This window comes from Lissotriton helveticus, chromosome 2_1 (genome assembly GCF_964261635.1).
Source record: "Lissotriton helveticus chromosome 2_1, aLisHel1.1, whole genome shotgun sequence".
Classification (NCBI taxonomy): Eukaryota; Metazoa; Chordata; class Amphibia; order Caudata; family Salamandridae; genus Lissotriton; species Lissotriton helveticus.
Window position 1 is genome coordinate 1,308,001,704 of NC_136059.1, and position 12,918 is coordinate 1,308,014,621.

General features: G+C 43.0%; 1 protein-coding gene across 1 annotated transcript in view; it reads right to left on the reverse strand.

Moving 5' to 3' along the window:
- Positions 1-12,918, reverse strand: part of CCSER1 (coiled-coil serine rich protein 1) — a 2,545,713-nt gene that overhangs the window by 2,483,385 nt on the left and 49,410 nt on the right. The gene's annotated exons all lie outside the window — the stretch shown is intronic.

Genomic DNA, 12,918 nt, shown 5'->3' on the forward strand with positions numbered 1-12,918 from the left:
TAGGCTTAGGTCAGGTACACGGGGTAGGCGTAGTTAGAAACACCAGTTGAGTACGATTAGTCAAATGTATATGTGTATGTATCTATTTTATCCATTTTAAACCATCATATGGCTTAGAAACCATATCAATGTTTTTACAGTATTATTTTATACTTCTGCTTTTACTGTATGCACTTTACTTAACAATAAGTATTGCAATAATATCGATCCATTTCTCTTGTACGAGAAAAGAGACTGATCAATAAATAACATCTTTTATTGAACACGCCCGTCTCTTCCTTTTCTCTACAATCTGGTGAGACTAAGAATGCACGTGCTGACTGAGTAAAATAAGTCGTCTTTTGTTTTCACACGACTCTAGAGATACACTCTTGATTAGGGGAGAGCAAAGTTGTCATGTTCTATGGTTGTCAGAAACTAAATCCCTTCTTGTCTATCCAGGGAGGTTCAACTCCTCCTTGCCTATTCGAGAAAGTTTCTAGTGAACTCTGAGCTAGCTGGCAAACCCAAAACTTTAAGTCTAATATCGACACTAGTAGACCTAGTTGACGTCTGGTCTAGGCCTATACTATTGAAGGTATTATTCCAATGCGCAGAGCCTATTGGGATAATAGGAACTACACTACAGTAGTACTCTACATGTCGTCTCTGGATTTGAGTTCAGCTGCAGATGGCCAACAATGCAATCCCTATTCAGGTCCTGGGATTTCTCATCTAGTAACCCCCAAGCGCGGAGCTTCCGTTTCTCCTCTCTACCCATACAGAAGGACGCACCAATGTCCTTTCCAATGGTAACCGTTCTGAAAGGGAGCAGGACATACTCTGGCCCCCACCAACCACTCAGGGCTCCAGCTGGGATGGAAAAAGAATCTAATCTGGAGTTATTTATGGGTATATGAGTAAAAGGTAAAATCCAGGTGATCCGGGTTCTGAGGCACCCAAACATTTCTGATGCAAAGAGAATTCGCCGGGTCTGAAAGGGCCATCGAGCGATGGGGCCCAGCATCTGAAGGATCCGAACCATATCCATCGAGGAGCTGGAATCCACACTTGTAACTGTCCTGTCCCCAGAGGCCATCAAGCGTATCAATTTTCGTTATTTTTATTGTAAAGCAACAAAAATTGTTCCACTAACAAGTACGCACACCCGCATATAGTAGCATTGTTGTTCTATCTGCTTCCCCGTAATCTGTACACCACTGTATTGCTTTGTACTCAGCTAGTGTGTGGCACTCCACCTCAAAGAAACTGTTGGCCATGTTCAACGAGAACTGTGTACCTTGTGTCGAGATTCAACTTTGAACAGGTTACTGCACCTTTGTAGACGTCCTCTCGAGCCATCACTGTACAGCACTGCCTCCCAATAGAAAACTAGCAGACATGCTGCACAGAGGACCAGCAGTTAAGTGTAGAGGAAATTTTTTAAGTGAGTGATATTGAGGTGATTTGAAGAGGTGAGTAATGGCCGGCACGGCTGCTGTGATGGAATGACTCCTATGCTGCTTCTGTGTCTCTTCCGCACCTTGGTCACGAAGGCCTCCGTGTGAAGATGTAACGATGTAACCTGTAACTATGATCTGATGCTCATGTAAAGCGCTCTGATACCTCCGGGTCTAGCCAGCGCTATATAAAACTTTTAAAATGAAAAAAAAAAAAAAAAACAACTTGGATACGAAACCCCCTAATCAGAGGATATGCACAGTACTTTACCACTGCCACTACATATAAGGGTTTAGGCTCTTCTTTGGGAAAATTTCTCATCTTAGACTCTTGTCAGTGACATCCAATATCTGTGCTGCTGGTGGCAGCAACTGGAGGAGCTGCAAGAATGGCTGGAGCATTTATCAACGTAGACCCGTAAATAGCTGGTATAAATGTTGTTAATGAATGAAGAGATTGCATGGGTCCATGTCCATGCTGAATTTAATCCTTGGCTGAAATCTGTGTGGATCAGAAACGGGGGGACATGACACCAGCCAAAGTCTGTATCTGTATATACATCCTCCGGGAAACATGTCTGGTGGAGGCATTGTGGCACATTGATTTCTCCATCAATGTCTGCTATGCTGACCAGATCCTTGTGCTGCAGCCCGCTGATATGTGACGTCAGCGTTTTACGATTCTTAAACAGTGGACCTAGTTCTAATCCCATTTATCCTGCAGATTGAAGGAAACTCTGTTGTGGCCATGAGCTAGAGTATTTTGCACTTAGACAGTATGGACCCCTTTGCGATGCTGGTCATACGACTGTCTGACCTGCATCGTGTCAGAAACGGTACCGTCCGACACGGAGTGTGAGGTTCCGCTTCCCTAATCAGGATGCGACCACCTTCACGGCGGTCAGAAAGTGTATCTTTCCTATTGTGGCTTGTGCTGCAGGCTGCTATGATGAGACAAAACTGTGGCTAGAGAAAACACAGATCTCTCCAGCAAGTACATTATTTTATTATAATTCCTGAAAAAAATGCTAGGTACATATATCTCTGTAGCAGTTGCCTTAACCCCATAAGATATTTCAAAATACATCCAGTTTGAGTCCAGTTAAGTAAGTCTGAACAGGTTTTCTGTCACATTTGTCCCCTTGTTGGTAATTTCTTTATCGCAGAGTTTAAAAAAAAAAATATATATATATATATATATATATGTTGGTCTCAACTGCTTTTCATGACTGTCTCTCCAGACTTACCCTTTCTGCTTCCACTCCCTGAACCCCAATTTTAGAGATATGGAAGAGTAATTTTGTTAGGTCTCGCCTGAGATGGAGCATGTGCTGTTTTACAAGTCATTTTGTTTGCTTATTTCTATTTCTACCATTGGTTGTACCATCAGTACAGCACAGTTCTGACCTCTGCTCGGATGGCGAGATCCAGGCGAGGGTCTGTGCATACCAATGGTTTTGCTCAATGCAACTTTTGGCTGTGTGTGCTATGCAGAACTAATAGATCACATAAATAACCTTAAGTCAGATGCACAGCCTTGGGAAAGGTCTTACAAGCGCACTTATTTTATTGATTTTTATTATTAGCTGCATCTATGTAGCTTGGAAGCCATTATAGCACTTTACATAGTGACCCGCACACAGAGTTACAAGGCTCATATGTCGACACCTTCCTGACTCTGGTGAATTTCCATATTGTACATGTGTATGACGGCAACAGGAAGGGGACTCGGTCCATGGGAGGCAAGTGATTGATACATGATTAGATTTAAAGTTGTTCCTGAGGTGCTGGAAAAGAAGTTAGTCCGAGGTACTGGGACAGCTCCTCGCACAGGTTTGGGCCATATGAGGAGAACCTCTGTATCCCTGATCCTCTTTGAGAGACTTGAGATTTGCTGACTTGCGAGTCTGATGATAGTCATGGGGAGAGGATGTAATCAGCTCGGGGAGGTGTCTCTATGCACACCCTCCCAAATAGGGAGAGAGGATGAAGCCTTACAGCTAAGGCGGTCAACCTCAAAACTGGGGAATAGGCTTTGAGTCTTGGCAGGGACACTCAACATCCTGTGATTCTGGGCAAATCACATAATATCCCTGTGGCTACCAAAAATGAATGTGTCCATCTGTAACACAACTGGTTCTCATGTAAAGTTCTCAAAACCTTCTGGTCTAGTTTGGGCTATATAAACCCCCCCCCCCCCAAAAAAAAGCCAATGTTGCTTGATAGTGCTCTCAAAATGCACATTGCCTTAGATCACAACACCACCGGCTGTAGTGGAAACAAGCATTTAAGCGAGTTTGAGCTATTGGCATTGTAAATGACATTGCATTTTATTTATGTGTTGATTTTAAAAACATAAATAAAAGGCATTGCCATTTACAATGTCAATAGCCTAAACTCTCGCAAATGCGAGACCTATTGCATTGCAAATGCTTGTTTAGCTTTGAAGTGATTCTGAATAGGCAGTGTTTGATTGAGGCCATTAATATATAGCCCGAAGCAATGGAAAAGATAGTTTTGCCAAGGGGGTGTAGATCTCGCTGAATTCATGTTTATATGCAATAAAGATTCATGAACAAACACGTGAGACACAAGCCTCAAAATAAGGAAGCAGATCTGTTTATTTTATAATGTACTGTATGTAATTTCTGATATGAAACTTATATTTTAATAAAAACATTTGAAATCAAAATCCTTCTAGGTAAATACACGTGTCGATAAAATGACTATATTTGTTCTCAGTTAGGCTCTCACATAATGGTACCATGGCTGTTCATGACTTATGTTTACTTCGGAAATCTAAGAAAAGGTATGCGTACACGTTTAAAACAAAAAATGTAAAGCAGACACAATTGCTCAATGGGAAGCGCACGGGTAGCCTATTGGAGAAATTTTACTCAGACAGCCAACGTCATCTTGTGTGTCATACATTAGAGTTAAACGTGCTGCACTGAGCTATTTCCCTTTTCACAAGTGAATTTCTTAGTCTATAGCACAAGCAACAGAAGTATGTCTTTCTAAAGGTTCACGAAAAAAAGATCACAGTGGTGAGCTCCAAATTCAAAGTAAGCTATCTGAATTCATACATTTCAAATCAGGAAAAGACAGCGGAAACCTCTGTACTATCAGGGATGCAGAACTGGCCAGGAACACTGTTCCACCATTGGTACGTTGTTGGGAACGGAGTTCCGGGTAACTCCGAGTGCTTGCACTGGGCGTGTTCAGAAAGTGTCCCTTCCCAAGAAACTACATGCACACAGAGTGGAGGGCCCGTGCGCTCCTCGCCTGGGCTGGAGCTGGTGTAAACTGCGACATGTGGTGCATTCAGCTAACCACAATACTGATTTGAATAATCTACAACACATCCACTAGTAAGCGTGGCCTAATGTTTGGTAAGGAAGCACAAGGCCACATGCTCACAACACTTTAAAAAAAATTTTTTTTATATTTGTATTCTTATTTTTATTTTATAGAGCATTCAGTGTAGCACCCGTTAAGACAGGTTTATGCAAATTCATTACGGTATTTATTACATAGTCCATGAATTACTTTCTTTGTTTTTACATGTGATGGATTCATAAAATAAAAAGAGACTCAATAGATGCTCATACACAAGTTAAAGTGCTAGTGCAGTATAAATGTCATATATGCAGCAAGAAGTAGTGTACTTAATAGCCCATTACTGATCACCCCCCATCCATTCTCTTACCAGTGACAACATCTTTTCCACCTGTCGACGTCCTCTATATCCTCTGAGTTCATACAGAGACATTTCCTTGTTATAAACTGCAAGAAGCCTAGACCTCCACGGATCAAAGCTAGGTCCATCCGATTTTTGCCAATATGACGCAAAGCATACAGCCAGGGCCATACAAATGAGATATTATTGCTTTTTAAGATCATTTTCAGCTTCTACTACCCCCAGCATCACAATCAATGGAGTAATACTCACTGGCACCTTAATAATGTTTCTCAAAATCCACCTATCCCCTGTATCAAAGGTGTCAGCTTTGGACATAAGTAAAACATGCGCATAACATCCGACTGCTCTGTACCGCATCTTTTACATTTCCCATCTCAGCAACTTCCCCATTTGGACATTCTTGCAGGCGTATAATATAGGTTAAAAACTGTTTTACAATGTTGAGTTTTCAGTTTTGTCGTGAAAATGATCTTGTCAGCTAGAGCTAAGGACTCTTGGAGATATTCACCTTCACATCCCAATCTTGGATTCAATTTCTTATTCTATATCTCTAATCCATTATTTTGCGTTTGATTACTTGCAATACCTTTTTGCCGCAGAATAAATCCATTCACTTTGCCCTACACATTCGGCTTCCAGATGGTGCTCCTCTGTCCCACCCAGCCTTGACACACGCAGCAACTTGTAAATGAGATAATCTATTTGTCGGGAGATTAGACATTTCTCCAGATAAGTGCCTGAGGGATAGTTTATCTGATGTCAGAGAGAAAAAATCTGAAGGAAAAAACTGGCAACCCCAAGGACACTCTTGTTGTTGGGAGCCTGTGTATACAAGAATATGAAATTCTGTTATCTGAACCTCAAATGTATCCAAACTGAGGGCAATCCATGTAATCATATGCTAAGACTCTCAAAAGGGATATCTTTGACTCTCCACTTTCCAGCAACATCTGGCAGATTATGGATCAATGCAATTTTTCTAATTTGAGAGCTAGCTGTGCTGTCAAAAGCCTAGTGTCAAGATGTCTGGTTAACTTGAGGGACGGTTCTTCTGTATAAAATATTAACTTCAAAATGCAGGTAATCCGAGGGTTATCTCTGCTGCCATAGGCCTCACCCATTAAATCTTCTTATGCGATATAATCAGTGGCATGGCCTCCCTGTCAGAAGCCAGAGAGTGCAAGCCACGTGGAGCCACTGACAGACAGCTTTGCAGTCGGAAGTCTGAGCCAGTGGAATAGCCCTGCTCTCTGAAATCTGAGCACGCTTTATCTCGGCAAAACGGCTCGAGCCTTCAAAATGTCTGCAACCCGAAGACTGTCGCCTGACTCTGAGTCCGTCACCAGTGTAACCTGAGGGAAACCTTTCCCGTGCGAGTGAGCCTGTGCAGTATGTGTGCCCTGAGGGATTGCTGTACTGCCAAAAGCTTGACTTGTTATCCTTCCCATAACTTGAGCGATAGCCCTGCTCTCTAAATTCGAAACTGTTTTGATCTCATCTAACGTTATTTGCATGTTTATATAAAGTACAAACCTAGAACACATTTTTTCGAAAGTGGTCAGTCATATCCATCCCGTATTTTGGTAAATAGCGTTATATTAAATGAAAGGCCTTCCTACATGGCATTACTATAAAATGGGACCGTGAAAAAATCTTCATACTATGCATACATGTTTTTTTTTTTTACAGGAGCAAAATCTTTGTTTAATTCCACTAGACTGTCGTGATTCACGTATGTTCACATTCGTTTTTTACCCCCTAGTTTCACTTTAATTCATTATTTTCTTCGTAATTTGTGCTGTGGGGGACCACTTCGAGAAGTGGATGTCTTACTGGTAATATAAAACTGACCTGCACTCTGGGCGCAATATATTTTCTGTTTGACCAGTCTCCAGATGGCATCTTGTGTTATTTCTGTAAGAACAGTACATGCTTCGGGGCAATTTTCAGTGCAGTGTATTTTATGTCATACATGTCGTTTCTTTTAAAAAATGTACATTACACAAGAGCAAGCTCTTCATTTTCACCCACCACCACCATCACACAGAATTTTCAGGAGAAAAGCCTTACAATCCATTTAAGCAGGGATTGGCAAAGCAATAGGTCTTGCGTATCTGAGAGCTATTGGCTTTGCAAATGTCTTTTAGCCATGTTGTACAGCAGTGTGGCTGCTGTTGCGCATGGCTAAAAATTTGTGGGGTACCATAGAGTAGAGAGACATAGAGGAGAGTGGCACAGAAGAGAGTGAAGTAGAGTGGCATAGAGTGGAATGGTGCAGAGTGGAGTAGTGTGGAGTAGCGCAGAATGGAGTGGAGTGGCGTAAAGGAGAGTGGCATGAAGTGGAATAGAGTGGCGTGGTAAGGGTCAAGTGTCATAGAGTGGAGTGTCATAGAGTGGAGTGGTGTACAGCAGCGTGGCTTAGAGTAGAGTGACACAGAAAAGAGTGGAGAGTAGCATAGAGTAGAGTAGAGTAGAGCAGCATAGACTAGAGCGGTATACAGTAGAGTGACATACAATAGCGTGGTGTAGCGCAGAGTGGCACAGATTGGAGTGGTGTAGAGTGGAGTGGCACAGAGTTGAGTGGCATAGAGTAGAGTGGCTTAGAGTGAAGTAGAATGGAATGGAGTGGAGTGGCATAGAGTACAATGGCATAGAATAGAGTGGCATGGAGAACAGAGGAGTAAAGAACAGTGGCATAGAGTGGAGTGGTGTAGAGTGCCATAGAGTGGCATTGTTAGGAGTAGAGTGGAGTGACACAGAGTGGACTGGCATACAGTGGAGTGTAGTAGTGGAGTGGCATAGAATGGCTTAGAGTGGAGTGGTGTAGAGTAGAGTGGCGTAGAGGAGAGTGGTGTAGATTATATTGGTATAGAGTGGGAGGCATAGAGTAGACGGGTGTAGAGACATAGAATATTGTAGCCTAGAGTGGGGTGGAGTGGAGTTGAGGGGAATAGAGTGGCATAGAAGGGCATAGGGTGGAGTGGCATACATTGTAGTGCTACAGAGTGGCATAGAGTAGAGTGGAGTGGGGAAAGTAGAGTGGAGTAGAGTGGAATGGTCTAGAGAAGCATTGGGTTAAGTTTAGTGGCAAAGAATAGATTGGTGTAGAGTAGAATGGCGTGGAGTAGAGTGGAGTTGATAATGTCAATTCCTGTGCACACGCATTTGAGTAATACGAAAGTTCGACTGATTTAAGGTGACAAGACGGAGGAGAGGAGTATCTCTTGAAGTGTTCTTTTAGTCTTTACTCAAATGACAACACAAGGTCCAGCCAACACGTGTTTCATCATTAGGGTATTAACCCTCGGCTTCTTCGGGCTGCAACATAAAGAGTATGAAAGCCTAGACCCAAAAAACGGTTATAATTCCGACCTGGCTGGGCATAAGTAACCCAATGTATCCCATCAAATAATCATGTGCCATGAGTCTTTAATTCAATGCATCTGAAATGGAATTGTAGTCCACACAATCCCCTTTCTGGATCTGAATGGGTTCTCGGGATTTTACTCGCTGAAGACTGATTTGCGGTTCACATCGGCCTTTGTGTAATTTCCTGCTTTTACACTGACACTATTTGAGTGGCTTTTACAATTCCATTTCAGATGCCTTGAATTAAAGACTCTTCACAAAAGGTATTTAGTAGTAGTAGAGTTAGGTGAGGTAGTGTGGCTCACTGGTTAGAGGCGGCAGACCCGAGAGCAGAGGACGGCCCGGGACCAGGGTTCGATTCCCGGCGCGGCAGGTTTCTGGACCAGGGTCAGCGGACTCGATAATTCTCTCGCCTCGGTGCCCACTCTGATCAGCGATCACACTCGGCAACTCTGGGCATTAGCTTGCCTCATCTTCACTAACGGCCCCACCAGACCGCCGGGGATGCCTGGTCTCACCCTGGAGATACCCATTAAGGGACCATCTCTCAGGGAAGCCAGGAAGGGTTTCGCAGCGGTCGAAGCGCGGAGATACTCCCCCGGGAGTGATTCTAGCGCTATATAAACACGCAAATTATTATTATAATTATAACTTACCAAAAGTAGTAAGTTTAGGATTTTGTCTCAGCTTACTTTTGCGAATCGGGCCCTGGGAGTCTATTAAGTAGAATCATGAAATATTATTCACCTTCACCACTTTTTTAGCTTTCTATTCAATTTACACGCAGTTTGTACAAAACATTGCACTTAGAAAGTTACTTAAAAGCAGATATCTGAACTCATCTGTCATTCACTTTTAGTATTACAATTTTACAGCAACTAAGCATATTCTTAACTTTTTTTGAGAATCTCTAGTCACACTATCCTATGAGCCCTATTATTGTTACTTTTATTTTTCAAATGGATGCGAGTCCATCAGGGGTGGGGGAGGGGAAGAGTGCAATTCTTACCCCAGGGCTTTAAGTGGGCAGGGTCTCACTGGGTCTGAGCACCGGCAGTTTTTTCAAGGGGGTCTTGAACGGGTCGCTATCGGGCTCTGTTTTGTGCCCTGGCACAGGCGTCCATTTTTTTATCAGACTGCAGTGACAGCTGACACATCAATGTGCGTGTGCTCACACTAGTCACTTCTCACTAGTGGAGAAGTTACGGCATGACGTCATGCCAGGGGAGCCTTGTAGGGGAAGGGAAATCCTTGAAAGAGAGTCCTTTTCTCTCTGGATTTCCCTTCTCTTTTTGAAACTGAGGAGCAGCAACATTGTCGTGGTATCACCAGGGCTTTAATTGGAAGCTTTTTTAATGTTCTATGCAAGCCATAGTTGCTGCTTATTTAACTTATGTAATTAACAACCATTGACAAAGCCAATAGTCCTGACTTGTTGTAGGTATGATGTTACTTGTTGTACCATATATCTTAATGAAATGACAGAAACAGCAAAATACAAGCTGGCGGCACACTATGCTAAGCACATATTTTTAGCTTACGCGTTTAAGCCACTTCCTTAATTACATTGGCCACGCCTCTTTGAGACACCCCCCAGTTTTGTCATCCCACTTAAAGCTCTGCCTTACCCTGTCGCCCTGTTATTGATACTTAACGTCATTAATATGTATGCACAATGAATGAAGCCCATTCCACAAAGCGTGCCCACTTCATGGATGGTGCAAGCATTATAACTCTCACAGCATTAACTTTACGGGGCACGTTCCTGATGCGAGGCAGGCAGACGAACGATGCATTTGTAATGGCGTCAGCTTGTTTTATGTTTCTACTGAGAGGCATAAGACGGGAACAATGCCTTGTGTTAAACGGTCACGCTGACGTGCCCTTTTAAGGGCATGCGATACACTCTGCTGGCACGAGGATTCAGGTCCCTCAAGGAAGTGGCAGAACTAATCATTTGAGGACTAAATATTAACTGTGGCCTTGTTGTAAGCTCCTGACAAAGGCTTTACATCGGTTGGGTACATTTTCATGCACAGCTGCGTCATTAGCTTCCAGTGGGGATATATGATGCACACCTCTAAAAGGAGGTTTAATTTGTGGGATTTAAACAGGTGAAATATAAGCAGATGAAATATAGAATAAGTGAATCGGTAGGTGGCATTTACAGACTAATATGAACTGCGTGCAAGATTTACTACATCGTGAAAATGGGCAGCCATCTTTTTCAAATGCTCATGCTGCTGCAGAATCATCTTTACTGCTATTAAGAATTAATACAGGTTCCTTTAGAGTCCAAAACTTTACAAATAGGTGGATCAGGGGATTCGCAATGTTTAATGACAAGTAATTTATGAAACAAAGTATGTGCAAGGGGTTAATACTGGTGGTAATCTGATATAGCAGTGCATTTTGTAATGCGGTATTATTACGGATGGTACTCGGTAACAGCACTTATAAGCACAATAAAACGGTATAACTTTAAATCTGCTTTTCGTGTAAAATGTGCAATAAAATGGATATTGTAGATTTTTGCATACAAATCGCTTTACTGTGGAACACTTTCAGTGCCATACAAACACACGTAAGTACATAACAGCGTCTAGCACACAACTCAGCATGTAACCATAGCTTCACTCCAAACACACAGACTTACATTTACATATTAGAAGTATATGAGATGTTGAGAGCTCCACTGTAGATATCAAAGTCTCTCGGGGCTAATAATGGCTTCTACAGACCTTCAATATTCCAATTCTTGTCTTTCCGCTTCTCCCTGTTTAAAACATTCTACCACCAGTGGTAGAATGACTACAATAGACTAAACAGGTTGTTAATGGCCATTTGTCTCTTTGTATGCCCTCGCATTCGTCTCGAACAGAAAGAGGGCTTTTAACAACAGTTATAGCCCTCTGCAGAAAGCTATGGTATTATACAATTATATATATAACACATATATATGTATATGTACATATGTATATATATATATATATATATATATATATATATATATATATATATATATATATATATATATATATATATATATGTATATATATATATTTATATATATATTATCAATGTGTGCTGCATCACGTATAGAGATGCTCTGTGATATTAAGAGGACAAGGACAAATTCAGAATATTTTTGATGTCACAGCGCCACACATAATGTACAGTAGCAGGTATCCTGTGTGATGTCATGCTCACAAACACATCAACAACAGTCACCCACACGCTCACAGGTAGATTAACTACCACCGACACACATATAAACACACATGCACACATACATAGGAGCACACACCAACAAACACATTCACACACCCAAAACACAAAGATTCACAGAGAGGCACTTGTATAAAATTGCAGACAAATGCACGCACGCAGGCAACACTATAAGCAGGGCCACTGGAATTATGCGATTGTGCAGCCGTGGCGAGTTTCGCATAATTATAGATTTGCCACATAATCCATCACCTGCCACATATTTATTCTGCAGATTTTAACGTAAACATTTTTTTCATGCTTCAATGGTTCAAAAGTTTCTAAAAATGCAGCAACATGTGTTGCTGCACAGTGGAAGGCCCTTTGCAAAGCTAGACTGCTAAACTTTCTGTTGCTTATTGTTTCATTTGGAAATTAAACTGGTACTAATGAGGTGCATCCAATTCCTTGACAGTGTTACCAAGTTTAAAAATGCCGAACAAATTAAGTAATGCTATTAAAAATGTGCTGCATTATGCCACATAATTTGCCTTTTCTTGCTGCACAATTTACTCAATCCTCCCTCATAATTTGTCCTTCTCCACCCACATGAAAAGGGGGGGCCCTCGGCCCCCCCACACGCATGGCGGCGCGGCGATCGTCGCCCCCCCTTTCCCCTTTGTTGTCATTCGGCGGTGGGGGCGTGCCCTTGGGGCGCGGCCCACCGCCGATTGGCCGGCGGCCTCCCTGACCCGGATCCAAGGTAGTGGGTCCGGGTCAGGGGGGGCGGGCGACAGGAGGGGCCGCCCGGCCCCTCGGGAATAAGAGGTGGGGAGCGCCCAGGAGACCCCCTTGTCCCTGGACGCTCCCTCGCTGAACATTGTGCCCCGCGCTCGGGGCTTCTTTGTTTTATTAATTATTGCCTTTCTTTTACAGGGTTTTACGTTGGGCGTCGTTCGCAAGTGTGGCGTCGTTCGCAAGCCAGCGGTTTCAGAGCCGCTTCGTTCCAGCCGCGTGGAGCCAGCCCCTTCGCGAGAGTGGAGAACCGCGGGGAAGCATCGCTTCACGGTTGAGGAGCACCGCGAGGAGACCCGTCTGGAAACTCACGGCGTCGGGGTGCAAAGCGGCTGGGTGTCGGGACAAGGGACAGCCATAGAGGGCGTCTGAGCACGGTGAGGAAGCCCTTCATAGGGGCAGAGC